Source organism: Haliotis asinina, chromosome 8 (assembly GCF_037392515.1).
Source record: "Haliotis asinina isolate JCU_RB_2024 chromosome 8, JCU_Hal_asi_v2, whole genome shotgun sequence".
NCBI lineage: Eukaryota > Metazoa > Mollusca > Gastropoda > Lepetellida > Haliotidae > Haliotis > Haliotis asinina.
In genome coordinates this window covers 53,126,500-53,145,488 of record NC_090287.1, presented here as the reverse complement: position 1 = coordinate 53,145,488, position 18,989 = coordinate 53,126,500, and the positions used below count along the sequence as shown (strand labels likewise).

Sequence of the window (18,989 nt, the reverse complement as noted above, 5' to 3'; positions counted from 1 at the left end):
ATTTTCACAACAAACATTGTGGGTGGACCAGCTACTGACTGAGTATCTGATACTTAACTCTCTTCTGAATGGTGTCATGAGCAGGTGAGAGAGTAAGCGAGTGAAAATGGTTTGGGCAGACACGGAACTTCAGCAATTCACTGGTAACCATATTTGGCATCAAACTGAAACATTTTACATGACAAAGGAGGCTTAAATATTATGTCATCCCACTGCACTGTGTCAAGTGGTTGAAGCGTTCAATTGTTCACTAAAGGCCAGGGTTTGATTTCCCAAATGGGTAGAATGTGTGAAGCCCATTTCTGGTGTCTCCTGTTGTGACATTGCTGTGATATTGGTAAAAACTAAATATAACTAAACTCACTCATTCGTCCTTAATCAGTTTAACTAACAGCTCCTACCTTGTTTGCAACAACTGAATACAATATGCAGATCCCATTAGTGAGTGAGTGAGTGAGTTTAGTTTTACACCGCATTCAGCAATATTCCAGCTATATGGCGGCGGTCTATAAATAACCAAGTCTGGACCTGACAATCCAGTGATCAACAACATGAGCATCAATTGGGATCCGATGACGTGTGTCAACCAAGTCAGCGAACCTGACCACCCGATCCCATTAATCGCCTCTTACGACAAGCATAGTCGCTTTTTGTGGCAAGAATGGGTTGCTGAAGGCCTATTCTACCTCAGGACCTTCATGGGTCTGCAGGTCCCATTAACAAGTGAAGATGATAATTTCTGTTGCTACAAACAAATACAATGGAGATCAGATGGTGTGATCATTTTGCATCATATTATCAACACCAGGTTTGTTCAAAAAAGACTGGCCATGAGAAAACTTGGTTATCCCCCATCCCAGACTGCTACTTCATAGCTCATTTACAGCACCTGCATTGCACATGAGCGCCTGTACAGAATTGTCACGCTGCTAGACAATGTGATCACTTGATATGTAATCTGCACTGCACTACACAATAATGAAGAATAAAAGTATTACAACAAGGGCAAATTATTCATGAGACAACACTCTCCTGAGTGTTTGGAAGTTGCTGTTTATAAAATTTAATCTTGTAAGAGCAGATGGGCATCATGTTTATTTAATCAGTGTTCGTAAAATCATATATAACCATTTTGTTTCATGCCAAACACGCATGCAGGATGTTATTCATGACTGGTCAGATAATTTGTAGACACGTCCTTTAATTAAATTATTCTGAAATACATCAAAGAGCTTATTTCAAAGAAGTTCCAAAGTGATGCTACTGATAACCTTCAATCTGGAATACTGATAACTCAGGAATCTTGCCAAAAGAAGAGAGAAATCTAAATCTACATTACAAAAATGACCTGTGCGTGAGACACTGTATCCCGAATCACATCTTCAAATAAGACCTCGTACAACAGTTTATACATTCCGTGCATGGATGCAGAATAAACAAACCTTCCAGGAGTGAGCGAGTTGGGTTCAGCATTAAGCTAAACAATTTTAAGTAATGCCATGGTGTGCTGGCTTAAAATGGGAACAAAGCCCCCAATGATGGACAAGTTTACCACAATCCACAAGTATGCTGACAGAACAAGCAGGAAAATCCAGAAAAATCTGCCATGAGCAAATGAAGCACCCATGGTATTCACACCAGTTTTCAGATAATGGTTTGTCTGGACCAGACACAGTACTTATTCACAGGCCATAGCAAGAATACTGTTGCCTGATGCTTTTGTCCATGTTAGAGAAAGCCATTATCATTATCATGAAAAAAATACATGATACAAAAACAAATATTTCCTGCCAGATCTATACATGCACAATCAGACACATAGAAAACAGATACTAGTCAAAAGAAGTTAAGGATCACTGGGTAGTCTTGAAGCTAAATCCTTACAATGAAGATCCAAGTGTGATTCCCAGCATAGGTACAGTGTGTCAAGTCTAGGAGTGAAAAGGAATGCTCTTACCATAGTACGGTACTTCTGTGGTACAAGGCCTCCAGTTCCTACTGTTTTGGTTGGGTAAATGAGCCAAACCTCACATTGTTTAATTGTTGGACACACATAACCACAATCATTATAATTTTGAATGAGCAAACCTGCCATTTTTTGACTAGACAAAAGAACAGTACAAAAACAGAATTTTTTTTATTACATTATGGTATTTTGAACTAAAGACAAAATGCAGCAGTATACCATTTTCCCCCTTGTAAAGCCCAGCTCCTGCGACACTGGTGGAATATCACTAAAAGCAACAAAAAACAAACGGAGGCATTTCTGTCTGCACAATAGACTAACTACAGTAAAACAAAGGATCAGGTGGTCTCCATCTTATTTTGAGTAGCATATTCCATCAAACTTGTACAGATATGATTTTTTTCTAAATTATGACATTTTCTTTGGCTCCTTCTGGAAATGAAAGAGGAAGTGGCAGAAATAATTACAGATAGAAAACTGTCAACCAAACACTGATGGTAACCTGAGATGAAAGTGGTCTGTGTCTGGCTTGACAATGTGACAGTCTTCCTGCTGCGTGTGTCATTTATGTGGGATGAAAGTGATGTAATCGATTGATCCGCGGAATGGAGATCACTAATCTTCGATGGAGATACAGGCTTTGACTATTAAGCTGCATGTGGCAAGTTGCAAACTTCTCATTAAAATATTTTGGTAATTTAAGAAGACAGGACAGTGAATTTTATATGAGGAAAGCTTGTGGGATCATGATGACCCTGGATAACTAAAGCATGTACTTCAGTAGAAATGAGTGAGTGAGTGAGTGAGTGAGTGAGTGAGTGAGTGTCATTCCACTTTGGCAATGTTCTAGCAATATAATGCCATTGCACATCAGAAATGGGGTTTACACACTGTATCCACAAGGTCAGTTGAACCCATAAATCAATATCCTGAGAAGGTACGAAAGTCCAGTTTCACTCTGAGTATTTCTCAGTTTACACGTTTTTTAATGCAGCGTATGTGTTACTTTAACTGTCTGGTTAAACTGTCCTACAATCAACAGTTGCAGAGGGATGGCGTAAATCTGCAGTTGGCAGAAGTGCTGTAACTCCCCGTAGTCTCAACTGTGGTGGCCTCCCTTTGGGTGCTGGTGATCTGTTGCACATCTTCATAGTGTACGGTTATGAGAGGAAATATTTTAATGTTAGATATTAGTTTTAAATTATATATCTATGATACACTGTCAATGAATACCTTAATGTTATTTACTAGTTTTAAATTACATATCTGTGATACTCTGTGTATTTTACTGATCCCTGTGTATGAAATAAGATCTGTGTATGAAATAAGACAAAACCTCAGCCAGGCATCAGAGCTGTAACTTCAAAATGTTACCTGTCCAAAATGGATTTAACCTGACCAAATACCAAGAATTCACTCAGATGTAAGTAGCATCTTTAATTTGCACCAGATTGTTGGGCTGGCTAGCAGTAAATTTAGAAATCTAGCCCGTCTCGGTTTTGGTTGGAAGGCTTTATTTCATACACTGGTTTTATATATTCTGATTCATGAGTTCTAAACATGAGCTGGATGGTAACCTAGAAGTTTAAGCGTTTAATCATCAAACTGAAGACCCAAACTCGATTCCCCACTTGGGTACAGTGCATGAAACTCAATTCTGGGGTTTCCCCACTCTGATACATACAACTGGACTATTACTAAAAGGGGTGTAACACTAAACTCACTCACTCACTCTAATGTTACAGTCACAATATGGCTGAAATATTGCTATGACTTGAAACTCAAGCTTTGACACAACAGGTGAATGCTTGAACTACATGGCTGCCCAGCGACTCACCTTTTAATACAATGGAGGGACATGCATGTCGGGGATAGTGAACTGTATAACATTAAGCAGTGATCGTGGTAGGTTTTGTATGAGTGCATGCAGAAAAACAATTATAAATATGTAGTCCAAATCTTTCGCATGTGAAATTTTCAGTACAATCATGAATTATGTTAAAATTCATTGTTTGTTCATAAGTTGCGGTTTTAAGGTACTTATTAAAATTATGCAGATCAGAATCTATACATTCAAAACATGTGCACAAAATATTTTCTGTGTGGCTTTTTCACTTTTTTGCATGAAAAATGCATGTATCTGCATTAACACGGACACTAATTAAGAACATATTAAACATAATCACATGTTACTACTGATATAAGAATAGGAATCAGGATTTTATCTGTTTATTCTAACCAATTATTAGTTATCAACTAGCTCACATGATCACATAAATGGCTGCTTTTATGATTAGTATCATTTGAGAATCTTGTGTCTGAAGTAAAAAATATTAACTTGGTAGCATATTATTGATGAACCTATGCAAATGTAATCCAATATCAGTTTAATGAATGGTTGAACAAGCATAAAGATCTATTAAATATTAAAGGATGTTTCCTGTCTGATCAATTACTGACACTAACAATTGATTATCAGATTATTGTTTCAGTTTAGCTTGGTATAGGATAACTGATCGATCATGGCCTAGAATAGACTATCAGAACATAACAGGGCAGGGTACACACTGACCGGTATTCCAATCCAGTATAGCTTATACACATGACATACAATAGTCCCCTATAGTCCCTAAATAACGTCATATAAAAGGTTGAATTAAAGACTAAATAGTGACACTCAAACCCATCTATTTCAGGATGGAGAATGGGAATTAATATTGGCTGCCAATGCTGAGAAAGGGGTGGTAATAAATTGGTCTTATTGTTCTGTATTCTCCTGGGTCTGTAACACAAACTACATACTAGGAACCATCACTACAAACGTTTCAGATTGGCTCATATATGTTTCCTTCCAAGGCTTTGTCTCAGAGCTCGATTCAGTAAAAATAATCCTGATACAAATTTGACAAATAAGTCAAATTATAAGTGTGCAGATTTCAAATGATGTACATAATCATTAACATATGATCTAGAAGCATCAAATACAGTTACCTATATCACTCTCGACCTGTTCACACTCAAGAAGCCTAACTGACTGCTTTCCAAAATGTCCTGCGATTAATACATGATCACGATAATTTCTAATTTCCTGAAACTAAAGTAAATTTGAAAATGTTCGGACATATCCAAAAGCAATCACTGGCAAAGTTAATGTCATTTCATTCTGTATTTCAGTCTTTTCCATTGGAACAACTTGGGTTAATCAAAATTCCACTCTATGTCACCATTGTTGATTGTTACTTGTTTATTGCTGTACTAAGTATTAGTCATATGGTGACATTCTGTAAATAATCAAATCTAGACCAGACAATCCAGTGACCAACAGCATGAGCACCAATCTACGCAAATGGGATACGTAGACATGTCCTTCATCCTTCATCCCTTTAGTAACCTCTTACGACAAGCATGGATGCTGAAGACCAATTCTAACCCCAATCTCAATTTTACCAAGATCTTCAGAAAAAAAGAGGAAATCATGAGGAAATCAGGACAAGATACCCTGCAAACATGCAACAGCAGAGATTCAATACATTATTCAAAACGTTTTCACAAACATACCATCCTACTTACTACTAGTCAGAGTGACACTCGAACAACATTATCCTTTCCACAATCTCACACCAATCTTCTACAACCATCCTCAAAGTGAAATGTATCCACTTGCTGACACATGCAACCAGAATTGGAGCTTTGATCTCTGGTGGTGAGTCAGTGACCAATCAATGCCATCAGTTCCTGGGGCATATGGTCATTGTACAGACAAACAGAGCACGTTGAACTGACCTACAACTCCCATCATATCATGTAGGCCAGTTTAAGGCCAACAATCAAGAAGGGACATCAAGCTGATTACAAAGTATCAATAGCGTTTCCCTGCAAACTGTTTGAGGAGCACATGGAGACAATCAAGGGAGAAAACATGTGTTAAACTGATCTAGGCTCATGTATGACTAGTTACATATGAAAAATATTAATTTTCACCAAAAACAAGTAGTCCCTCTTGGTTCTCATAAGTCTCACGATGTATCACGTTTCATGTATAGGACAACATATTTCTGACGTTTTTTGCAGAAACCACATGAGCTCATAGAATTCAAAGTGTTTTCATGAGTCTTAAAGGTTACAGTGGGATATTTTCTACTCCAATTTTTCAACTTTTACAGTTAGCCATTGTTAGAAAACCAAATTTGGATGGAAAGTTCCACACTTAACAAAAGAATCTTCTGTAAAGTTAGCTTCTGAAAGACATGGACCCTTAAAGCATGTATGAACATTGATGAAACCATCCAGTAACCATGTAAAAAGCTGGAGCTAACTGTACTAGGGAGCCAAAGACACAAAGCAATACCTGCTCCATACCAGCACACAAAGGCCGACTGTATCTAGGCAAATGTATGCAGCAGCAGCCGCAGCAGACACTGGTTGAGTATTGATTATTTCAGTCTGTGGAAATTAATCTGTTATGGCCGTTATGCTGTGTGTGCCCGACTTAATTCATCAGGCATTGTAGTACTACTGAATGCATTGTGCATTATTATCACAGGATACTCTTGTTAAAACCTATGCTTTCTTACCATTTACAATGATTAGGAAGTACTAAGATAAATGGTTACAGTTTCAAGAAACTGTTCCCCAAGCATTATCTGGTACAGTCATGCAGTGAAAGAAATAAGATATTCATATGAATATACAATTTATAGTTAACATTTTTCATTTGGAACGTTTTTCATTCAAAATCTCTTTAACCATTGACAGAAACATGTACAGAGTCTCAAATAAAAGTAAGAATAAATTTGAAAGTATAAGGTGCACAAAATAGTAGTAGTTCAAAGTGAATGAATGAATGAATGAATGAATTAAAAACCACTCAAAACACTGAACACTACACTCACAACAAATTGGCTCTAATGAAGAAAAAGGCCACATGTACATTTTACTCAAGAATAATTAACAAACTCTGAATAGGCCAGACCAATTTTATTTCATGTTTTACGGACCCTTCTGTTGGGGTTGGAAAATTTATTTTTATTTTTTTTCAAACCTGCCTTAAGGTTTTAAGAGGACAAAAATCCATAAAACATGAAATAGAATTGGTTTAGCCTCATAACAAAATATAGTGACATGTCCTCTAAGTTTGTTATAACCATAACTTACTGTATTTCTACAAATTAAAGGCATAAAATTCTTCTTGAACCAACAGACATATTGTGGCAATATGGGTAGAGGTTTGACCTGTGTACAGTTTGCAAGTAACAAAAAGCAGCTTAGAAAGTTAATACGTCTGGGACGAGGCAAGATTGTGGAGCAGAGGTGGCTATACCAGGTGTTAATGAAATTGTCAGTAAGTGGACTGTGCATATCGATTTCTCCATGATGTCCTCACAGGGTCACACGATGCTCAAGAGCAATTCTCTAATGTTAGAATTAGCATGCCTGAGGCATTCTCTCCACAAACACTGGCCAGTCCTGCTTCATTTGGCCTACTAATAAACATGACTTTGCACGATTAATGCTATCATGGGATATCGAGACAATAGTTATTATGCTTTTTTAGCGAACAAAGAAGTATACTTTTCTCCAGGATAAACAATGCATGATAATTGTCCGACTTGCTGATTTTCTCAGTGTAAAGAAGACCTGAGTGTTAAGCTTGTTATTTGTTTAACAATCCCCTGGCAATATTCCAGACAGTAAATTTAGAGTCTGGACACAGATAACTGACTGATCTGATGAGCAAAGATGTCATGATGACATGCAATCAAGTCGCTTAGAAACCCCATCGGTAGTTAACTTCACTGACGAGCACAGATTGATGTGGACTAATTCTTACCCAGAATTCCCTGGTGTAAATGAGTGAGTGAGTTTGATTTCATGCCGCTTGTAGCAATATTCCAGACCATGGAAATGGGTTTCTCACATTGTATCCATGTGGGGAATCGAACCTTGGTCTTCAGCGTGACAAGCAAATGCTTCAACCACTAGGCTACCCTATCATGCCCTGGTGAAAATGCTGGAGCAAGACTACAATGTTCATAGAGTATAAGTATTAACGACATTAAACACAGCATGATTATTCGGGCATTTCATTGCGCAATACATGGTAAGTGGGTTGTTCTAGTACTTCCAGACTCGAGTTCAGTTTCATGTATGAGTACAATTGACAGTCATCACAAAGATTTTAACACACCTCCTGGCATCATTAAGGTTGACAAGAAAAGGAATCCTTCAACGTACTTGGTCAACTATTCAAAACACCAGTACAGAGTACCGACAGCAATGAATTTTCTAGCTATGTTACAATTTTCTGTGGTACTGTACTATTACCTGTATTTGATACACCCCCATCCCAACTCCTACCCTTATCCCAACTCCTCAAAATAACTAAAAAACAAAACTGCCTCATGTTGACTATCGCTGTCACAGCTGTCTTTCAAAGTCAATTTTTGTAAATTAATGCACACATGAGTAAATCCATTCAATTTACCAGCTACAAATAATTTACAAAACATCTGAAGTCTCCCTTGCTGATTGTTTTTGGTATATAACCAGCAAAATTTGTGTGGCCGGTCATGATTAAACCGCTTGACTCTCTATTACTGTGACAGGTTGAATCTTTTTTTGCCATCATTGTTGTTATTATTGCTTCCTCACTTTTATTAGCCTTACATTTCCATGAATGAGCTTGACCCCTAACAAAAAGATGACAAGGTGCCATTTGACGTGCTTTGAAAGCTAGTTGTAACCACTCATATCTTTCCGCCAGACAGGGAAGACACAAGTTGTTGCAAATCGCTTTCTCAGCCAATGAGAATCATGGAACATCGGCATATCAAGGTTATATTGGCGACTTCTATATATAGATCAGAGGGATTTCCATTATCAGTTTTTTTCGTGGACCAAAAAATCAGATGATTTTATTGCTCAGTGCCTTTTTAATATATGACTACCAATGTTCATTTCTGAGACTAGATGTTTGTCAACTACATGCCTCATGTTGATCAATGGTAAAAAAATAGTACATGTGACTATGATGGATGAAGACCCTACTCACACATCAAAGACATACCATGACAGTAGTGTTCTCCAGGTTAACTGGTCCTGACAACACTGTCAGTTACAGACAGCAGAAAGGAAACTTATGTCAGCCATGCAAACACTGCTGATTGATGTGCATTCACACACACTAGTTGTGTCATGCTTTGTCACTCTTGATCCAGCAGAGAGACAACCATCCTTAATGCTGACTATGCCCTATGCTTACTGACACTTTACTGCATGAAGCTCCTCACAGGTAAACACAAACAAACTGCCTTCAAAGACAACTGCCAACAACAAATAATACTGCTGTTAAGAGACGATCTATCTTTTAAACTGAAAATGTATTTTCACAATATAGTACACACCTATAATAAAATCTTGGAACCTGAAAATGCTGAAGAATGCTCTTTAAATGTATGCTAAAAGGAATTCAATATACTGAAGTTACCATGGTTACTTACAAAAGACTTCATTACATTTCTGCATCAGTGACTCTAAACCACCCAGCTTAAAAGAACACAAAGCATTATTCCTGACCTGAAAGTTCATCACGCAGAAAATACCACACTTGTGTAGGCCATTTCCAGGTATTAATATACTGTTAATGATCCTACTAATCCTCAAGCGGTTAACATCACAATCCTAAAGTCACATACATGGTGTCATCTGTGACACTATTATCCTCAAAACATGTACTGGAGCATATTGTCAGCCCCCTGACTGAATCTGCCACTAAGTCACACCTGAGCAGTTCCCTCACACTCAGGACAGTGCAAGATGACTCACTTCACTCCTCCCTCACTGGGGCAGCTGTGATACCTTCCATTGATTGTCTGAAGCCAGACTAGGGTAGATATTGGACATTGCATGCAGAAAGGCTTCCAGCCAGTCCAGTTCAATACCAGTTAAGCCATGCCGTTACCATAGGCAGATGATGCAGGAGAGGCATTTTGTGGTCCATTCATGAATCAAACAATAACATTAATGCTGCAAGGATTGGACATGAATTAATCTCAGTTCACTGCATGCTATTTGCCGTTGGCCTCCTATGGATAATACATGAAAAGTCTTCAGAAACACTTGTCCTGTTTGCTTGTCGTGAGTTCTATTTTCTTAGTCTTTAGGAAACACGTAGTCTTTTAAACATCAATATAGAAAACATACCATTAACTGTCTTCAGGACACATGTACCTAGGATAGTTTTCTGGGAAAATTAACTCTACAATAATAGACTTTTGCTGTAACTGTGCACAGACCAATCCCTGTTGCCGTTAGTCTTGAATAAGGCTGGAATCAATAACAAATGCATGGTTATTTATACAGCCACATCATAAACGCATAATGACGTCACTATTGAGCATTTTTTATGCAATGCACATTGCTACTTTCAGCCTGCTTCCAAATTCTTGAGTACAATTCTTTTAAATAATTCCACTTCTCTCTTTTGATCTCATGATAGGCAACGGTTTTATGATTGTAATGTAGAGACAGGAGTCAGAAAACCTTTCAGATTGTTTCAGGAACAATAGTGACTAAACGTCTGACACATGTGTGGCCATACAAATAATAAACTCTACATGCATGAATGTACGGATAACACAACACAAGTGCAATCTGACTGTCATGTAGTACATGTAAACATGATTAAAACTATACAACCATGACAACTGTTTGTCATCAGTTAGTATGTATATGGTGAAATAACAAGAGATAGTCATGGAAACTGTACATTGTCTTGCTCCTAGTCTTTACGATGATCACAGTTGCAAGAGTGGACAAGAACCCATAACAGGCATCAGAGTTATCGTGTGTGATGAGATTTTTAACCAGTGTGTTGTTCAGATAAGTAGCTTCTAGATGTCTGAACCTTACCACAAACTTAAACGGAACAGAAAACACTTTCTTCGAATGACCAGATTCTAGGTTATTCACACTGAAATACTCCAAGCATCCATTTTATCTCTGAAAACATTTGAAGACATTCTGAACAGTACTCAGCAAAATCCAAGTTTTCTGAACAAGAGGAGTGTCACCGCACTGCATTATCACCAGCCCATACAATAAAAAAAAACATATGACACATAATTTCTGATCAGTATGTGTCCCTTGGTCCTATATTTCTCAAACCACTTTCGAAATGTACCAAGTATTAGCCTGCTCAAACACCCACTTATTCATTTTATACATGGGATACAATGAGCTAAGGTTACCAGACACAAAGATCTATTTCATGAGCTTTGGTCAAGTTGCAAAGGTTGCAGACAGAGAAAATTATCTTTACAGGACAAGAATCAGTTGCCCCATCATTATCTAAATCAATTTGAAGCTCATCTACCACACTAACTCCTATGCTGAAGGGACTAACCTGTATATCCATCTACTGCTTAGGAACACTGTTATAAACATGGGGATTCAATCATGCTAATTAGCCCAACCATAACCAACATTAATCAGAAACTAAAGAGGATCAGCTCAATTTAGCTCCACTGACTATTGCGCCATGAGTCTCCCTTGCAGCCACGTTGGTCTCTAGTGTGCCTGAAGTCTGGTAAAGAAACAACGGCTTAGAGCACACAGCCATGAAATTGGGAGTCTGGAAGGCTGATCAGGGAATCCAGTCATTAAATTCTGATGGCTAAATACTGGCATAATAAAGGGGACTGACTACACATAAGGACCAAATTGGAAAATGAGCACTTGATCAAAGTCAAATCCTTGTGCTGGAATAATTTAAACAAAAAGCATAATATATACCCAAGTTGACACAATGCTAAGCACTTCTTTTATCAACCACATTAGTAGCACCAAGCAGTCTTTGGCAATTGTTTTAGCTGATTATTTATTGATTTTCTTCAGTCAAGTTAGTAGCTAAATGGGCTTGGACACATTTCGTGGCATATTAACAGCAAAAAAACATTATTCATGATTAATTGCTTTCAATAAAAACAAGTTTGGTTCAACAAAATTTGCCAAGATTATCGAGTTCAAAGACTGATGGGTTCCACAACTTCCAGAGATGCCGATAGTTACTATGGTGATGTTAGTTACAAGTATTCAACCCCAACAGTACCTCTACCAAATATATCAGAATACAAACGTTTCAAAGCTGTTTCAATTATGCCATTTGCTCCAGTTTCCAGATTTTTTAATATTATCCTTTCCACAATCAACGTCAGATTGTTATTTTGAGCCTCTGCTATGTGTGTATGTGTGCCTGAACCTTCTTCTTGTACATCCTTCCACATACACAGAATCAAGTTTCCAGAGCTGTGATAACATTTACCCAAATGTCTGAAATAGTTGTTGTGAACACACAACCCCAACAGCTGTCAAGGTAGAGAACACGAACAATGCCTCTACTCACACTGACCTAAACTTACCAGATGCTACTATCCCAAAAACTAACAACAGAGTATAAAGAAAAACAGGCAAGTGTCATGCTTATCAATCATTTCCACTTCCACAGGTTATAGTTAGGAAGACATTTCTTGTCTATGTAGGCCAAATGTTTTACTGATCTACACTAATTAACTCTCTTTAGCTATCCCAATCCTGCACTATGTGGAAGTCCCGGTGGCTGTGCAGATGACTTTATGTGCTGGTGATTTGGTTTCCTGTCTCTGAGGGTGTGAGTTACCCCAAATATAACATGTTACATGTGGAATCTCCATTTATTCATTATTGTTCACTTAATTCCTAATCAAACTAACTCAAGTCTACTTTCTTTGATTCCATAATATGAAAAAGTATGGTTATAATGAAAAGAAAACTACAGATATTTTGAAGAAAGTTTTCCAATGACAAAATGTTGGTTTAAAGCTATCTTGATTTCAATGATTATGAGTAAATGAGTTTAGTTTTATGCCACACACAGCAATATTTCAGCTATGGTTGTCTGGTCCAGACAATCCAGTGATGAGCCACAATCCATGCATTTGGAAGACGATGACATACATGTGTCAACCATGTCACTGTGACAACTGTAAGATTGTGATTATAAACTGAGGGTCTTGAGAGAAATGACGGTCTGGTAGTTCAGTTTCTGGATTGACGCAACTTGCAGATGCTGCATTGTGTCAGTAATGCATACAAAATTACAATGGAAACACGAAGGAACAGAAGTCAAAGAAGAAATAATAAAGAATCCCTGATGCTCACTTCGGTTTGAACTACTTCTGCCAAATATAATGCATAAACTAAAGCATTCATCATCCATAGAACAAGATCACCAACCTTAGACAACAAATGAATCATCAGACTCCTGCCAAGTTTCCCATGATGCTGTGCTGTCATCAAGAATAAAAGATTTTATCCTGTAATATGATGCTTGTCAACATGCACAACACGAAAACCAGCAAATTAGAAAACAAAATCTCGTACAAGATCCAAAACCTCCAACATGAAATTCTTTGATAAAGCTTTGCACACAACAAAAGATGTAGGAAAGGTGCAAAGAGATCACTGATACAGCACAAATACTTTCTTCAGAATCTGGCAACTTCTGTCTAAACACTGACTGAGCGAGAAAGATGCTGGCAGGTCAATGATGTTGCCACGAAGACTAAGACGGCTGGAGTCTGGGTGTTTGTCATCTTGTCCCAGATAGCTCTGTAAGACATGGGAGCTTGGGTTTCAGTAAGGCAGATGACAGGAACTGCCTCGCTTGTCCTAGATATGGAGGAGCTTACCATAGATTGATCTCAGGCTGAAAAACAAACTCAGAACACAAAAGATTGTTTCAAACCAAGACTGGTTACATTTTCCTACTGCGGCATTTTAAAATAGCACGTCTAGGAAGCCTCAGAATCTTTAACTTGAAACCATTCAGTTACGTTTTACTTTCTGCCAAGCTTAAACCTTAATGCTAGCCTTGCTCCAAGGCTCAGACTAACAACTAGTCCCTGAAAGGAACATATTTTAGTCAAAAACATTCTTAGCAAAAAAATAATAATAATGAAATGGAGCCCTGGGACATTCTTCATTGAAGTTAAGGAAATCTAGACTTGCGTGGGTTCTCTTAGATATATTTACTTCAGGGTCTGTATGACAGACTATCCAAGGCTATACTGAATGCTGAGCCCTTGCATGTACAGGCATTGTATCCTTCAAACAGGTAAGTCTAGATGAGCGGACAATAGCCCAGTCTCTTATTTTTTATTTTAGAATTATTAAACTAATAATCATCACCTTAGAGATTTGTGCAAGTCTAAGATAATGCAAAAGCCCTGAATAAACCAATTCTAAGTTTTCTACTGATTCTGAAATTTCAATCTCATTATAAATCTCATTGTTGCTCGTTTTCAACTTAAGTATACTGACAGCTGCATGTTCTTATCAAACTGATATATTTTACTTAAATTCAGATATTTCAGATATTATGAGTTTATTCCACACACCAACTATTATAACAGGATGCTTGCATTAAGAAAACTTGAGTATGAGATTAGTCCAATATTCCTATGTTTAATGTCTCCACCATTCCCATAATAATCGCCTCTACATAACTGAATATCATCCTATTCCACACTTAAAGTATTTCCTATTAATGGTGCCACTGTAGCAAGTTGTCTCTAATATTGCCAATGATGCAACATGTAATGAACTACAATATTGGGACTGAGTAAAAGTGAGTTAAATGTGAATTAAAGGACTTAATGCTGGTTATCGGTTGACAGCATACTGTTGGTAACGGCTGTTCTGTTCTATTTTGGTCTCAATGACATCAGATTAGGACCATTCAGCAATGATGTGAGCCAGGATGCCCATTACCCTGGCATCCTGCACTGAAAGTAATGGTGTGGACATTGCACTCAGTCACACATGATGACCAGATACAGTCACTTGAAGGTCACTCAGCCAGGCCTCTGTGATAACTACTTGTTTATGATATTTGGATATGCTCCAAATGATACTGAAATTGAGGAAATCTTGCAACAAACCTGATAATGAGAGCAATAGATTTTGGGCATGGGTGAGCATGAATTTTGGGCATTTTAAGCAATATTCCAGCAATAACATGGTCGGGCACAACAGAAATGGGGTACACACACAACCCATCGGGCTATGTGGGCATTCAGATACAGGTCTTCTTTAACCATTAAGCTATTCCATTGCCCCAGTAGATAGTGGAATCTCTAGATCCAAATTTCATTTAACATTTCAAAGAACTAGCTTCCATGATCCATAATATTTGACAAGAACAGCATTTGAAATGATGGATGAATGCAAGGGGTCATTTTCTACCCCTAATGTAAAAAAAAAATATGTAGTGCCTAGTTTCAAATACTACAGCAGCTAGACCCAAGGACTGAAGACTCAAACTAACACATTGCAATTTAAATTTTGGGGTCTTATTCCTTTTTAGGCAGCCTGTCACTGCAAGCATGGCGAGCATTAATAATTAAACTTCTGCAAATGAGCTGAAGTTAGGAAGCGTGATGTGTGACTGACTCAGTAACAACCTCCTGAGCAAACAAATGACAAGTTGACAAAGACGACTCAGTAGAGAACCACCATGCATTTGACATACCAGGCCTCCGAATGTTCAGCCCTCATTTAAAAACTCTGGATTGCAACACCATAATGAGCGCCTTCCTCTCTCTAACGGATCCTGTGTACAACACTGATGATGTTTACAGAGGGAAAGTGGGTTGTTTAAATACTGAATTCAATAAGTGAAACTTGGTGATTAACAGAGGCTTCAACAGCCAAAGAAAGAGGTTTCAAAATGATGAGATTACACAAATTAGATAATGATGTAAGCTTTAGTCACAGGAATATGAGGATTAAGTTATGAGAGACCAGTATTTGGTGTAAGTAAGATCTAGAAGTAACCATCACAGCACTACAAGCTAAACGCTGTGTCAGCATTTTAACAACAACTCACACAAAACAAAACAAATCAAATGCTGCAAGTGACAATCTCAAAATATTACGGCAGCTGAAACACACTTAACTGACTAAAAATTCACATCACACTGACAAACTAAAGTAACGAAAGTATCCTTATTTGCTGATGCTCGCGATGCTCCACTGACCAAGTCTCCATGTAAAACAATGCACACTCACAGGAGGCTTGTATGCTTTACATCCAGGGCATCATGTAACAGCAGATCTCTAAAGGCATCCATCAAGTCAGAACCTGCTTTTTGCTGATATCCCCAGAGACTTCGCAGCACTCAGTGTTCACAAGGCTTTAGTTGCAGCAGTGGATGGGAGCCAAGTTTACATCACCATCACGACATCATCAGTGTTATGTTCAACACAATTACTTCACCTGCACTGCAGGCTATCATGTGGTTTCAGTTGGTGGCTATGCTACTGTACTGATAAACATTAGTTTCAATATGACAACCTGTATTTTAAAATATATTACGGTGCAAATATGTGACCTTCATATTTTACCAAAATAGATCAGGTAGAGAGGGTTGTGTGCAAAAGGAACATAGCACACAGAAGCAACTTTGCAAACTTGACACAGCAAAGATTTAACAATAAATGTTCAAAAGAACATTTGGGAAAAGACAGTTTTCACTCTCTGTAAAAGTATTTAACAAATGTCTGGATCAGGCAAACCAATGACCTAGACGTTTAATGTCAACGACAAAAAATGGATGCAAGTGAAGGTTATGTCCCAGGGTGATGAACAACTTGTATCCATTTTCTGCCATTCTTTTCAACTTCTTTCAGTGTTGTGTTCAGTGACAATAAAGCAATATCTGGTAAATGAGAGTCAAAGATGAGATTCACATATTGCAACTTAAAGAAAATGAAACCCTCGCCTACAGTGTGACACTTTAACAATTTGGACTACTTGACACAACCTTTATATGACTGAGAATAGTTTTACTCCACCTTTAGCAATATTCCAACAACATCACAATAGGGGACACCAGAAATGTTTTTCTCAGTGAGTGAGTATTGCACTCTAAGTAATACCAAGAACAAGCTATTTTTGTCATACCCAAGTACGAGTCAAACCTGGACCTAGATGTAACGAGGTGACACTTTAATCACTGGGTGACACCAATGCCCTACCAATCTAGAAGTGAACAGCAGATGGTTTTAAGAACAAGGAATAACAAATATTTCAGAAAGTGTGCCCTAACAACACTTAATAACATGCATCAAGGAAGGTCAGTGAATCAGCAAGTACCACATTGTGTAGTACTGCTGATGCAGTCACAAGAGTAAGTGAGTGAGCCAGTTTGGTTTCATGTCCTTTTTAGCACTATTCAAGCATCATCCGGTGGAAAAACACCAGAAATGGGCTTCACACATTGTAGCCATGTGAGCAATCGAACCCGAGCCGGTGTGACAAGCAAATGCTTCAACCACTAGACTTCTCAACACTGCAGGCACCACGAGAAATCTCCACATAATGCTCAAAACCACATACTTTACATTTCTCAAGAAGTAATCGGGGATTTGCACCTGTCTATAATTATCTAATGCAGTGTTAAATCAAGACATGACTATAAGCCTCTTTGATATGTGGTCAATACATATTATGAACATAGTGTCAGTTACTGATGAACTGACTATCCACCTCAAGGTAGATGGTGAAGGGACTCTCGCCAGTATGACAATCTTAGTATAGGCAATAAGCTCAATTAACATTAACTTGGATCAATCTTGCCCAGCTGTTTATCTCTGCCTTATAACAGACAGGCACACCCATTCTGACACACCCACATGAACCAATTTGTTCAATAATGCTCTAATAAAATAAGACCTAAGGTTTTTCAAAATTCAACAACAGATCACTGTTTGTCTGACAAGAATTGCAGAGAACTAACACATTCTTAATGATTCACACATCTATACAAATAATATTCAGTGTAAATGCACATAATTGCCTTCCAATATGTTTGAATGCATAGAATGCATATGTTTGAATGCATAACTGAAGAGCTCTACACAGCTGTCCTTGATACAATCAAGATCTGAAATAACACATATGACGAATTCAATTGGTTATCAGATGAAGAAAAATGCGTTAGGAACAATATTTAGTCCAAATATAAACCATAAATGACATTAATATGAAGTTCATAACATTAGAAAGAAACCAGTTGTAAGTGTATGATATAAAACTCAGACTGTCATTTCCAAAGCTTCACATTCATACAGCTTGGCAGTCACTCTATGAAGGCTCATACTCAAAAGTGAAAGTCAATTCCTAATCATTAGAATTGTTAAAGAAAATACTCCATGATAGAGGGACAGTTAATTCTGATTATATTTTTCAGCTTACAGTAGTGAATAGTAAGGCTGTCTATACTATCTTTCTGTGTTTCCCTTCGCTTACCTGCCTAAGAGTAGGAATTGTCAATCCAGCATGAAATAATATAAAGTTTTTTTATCTCAATGTTACATGCCACTAGGGAAATGTATTAACTGGTGTGATAAAAACAGCTTACCCTGCATATTCATAGAAATCCAGGTCGGCGATATTAAAAGAATGCACCCCAAACAAAGCCACCCACATCATAAATTAACTTTATATCTCTTACGAAGTAAACTACATTCTAAACATTCATAAAATGAGTTACACAAAGCATTTTTTCTGAAAAAGAAGAGATATTATTCTCCACTGCCCACTCTCTGGCTGATGAAATGAAACGCATAAAATAATATGGATGGCCTTGAATGACAGTCATTGGCAACATTCTGTATGAGGCAATGTATGCAGTAAAACAACACTGAATCTTAGTGAGGGAATGGGTTTGGTTGTACCCTGCTTTCAGAAGTTTTCCAGCAATATCATGGCTGCGGACATCTGAATTTACAATTTACACACGTAGGAATCAAACCCTGGTCTGAAACATGTAAAGTGATAGACATAACCACTAGGCTACTCCACCACACTGCAACTGCTATTGTAAAGTTACTACAAAAGTGGTTTAACCTATTACAATAGTGCCACTATAACTCACCAACAACACCTGGAATAAGATTCACAATAGGAGTCCAAGTTAATGTA

The 18,989-nt window shown here is 37.7% G+C and overlaps 1 protein-coding gene across 2 annotated transcripts in view; it reads right to left on the bottom strand.

Annotated features, from left to right (window-relative positions):
• Positions 1-18,989, bottom strand: part of LOC137293392 (HEAT repeat-containing protein 5B-like) — a 118,590-nt gene that overhangs the window by 85,848 nt on the left and 13,753 nt on the right. The gene's annotated exons all lie outside the window — the stretch shown is intronic.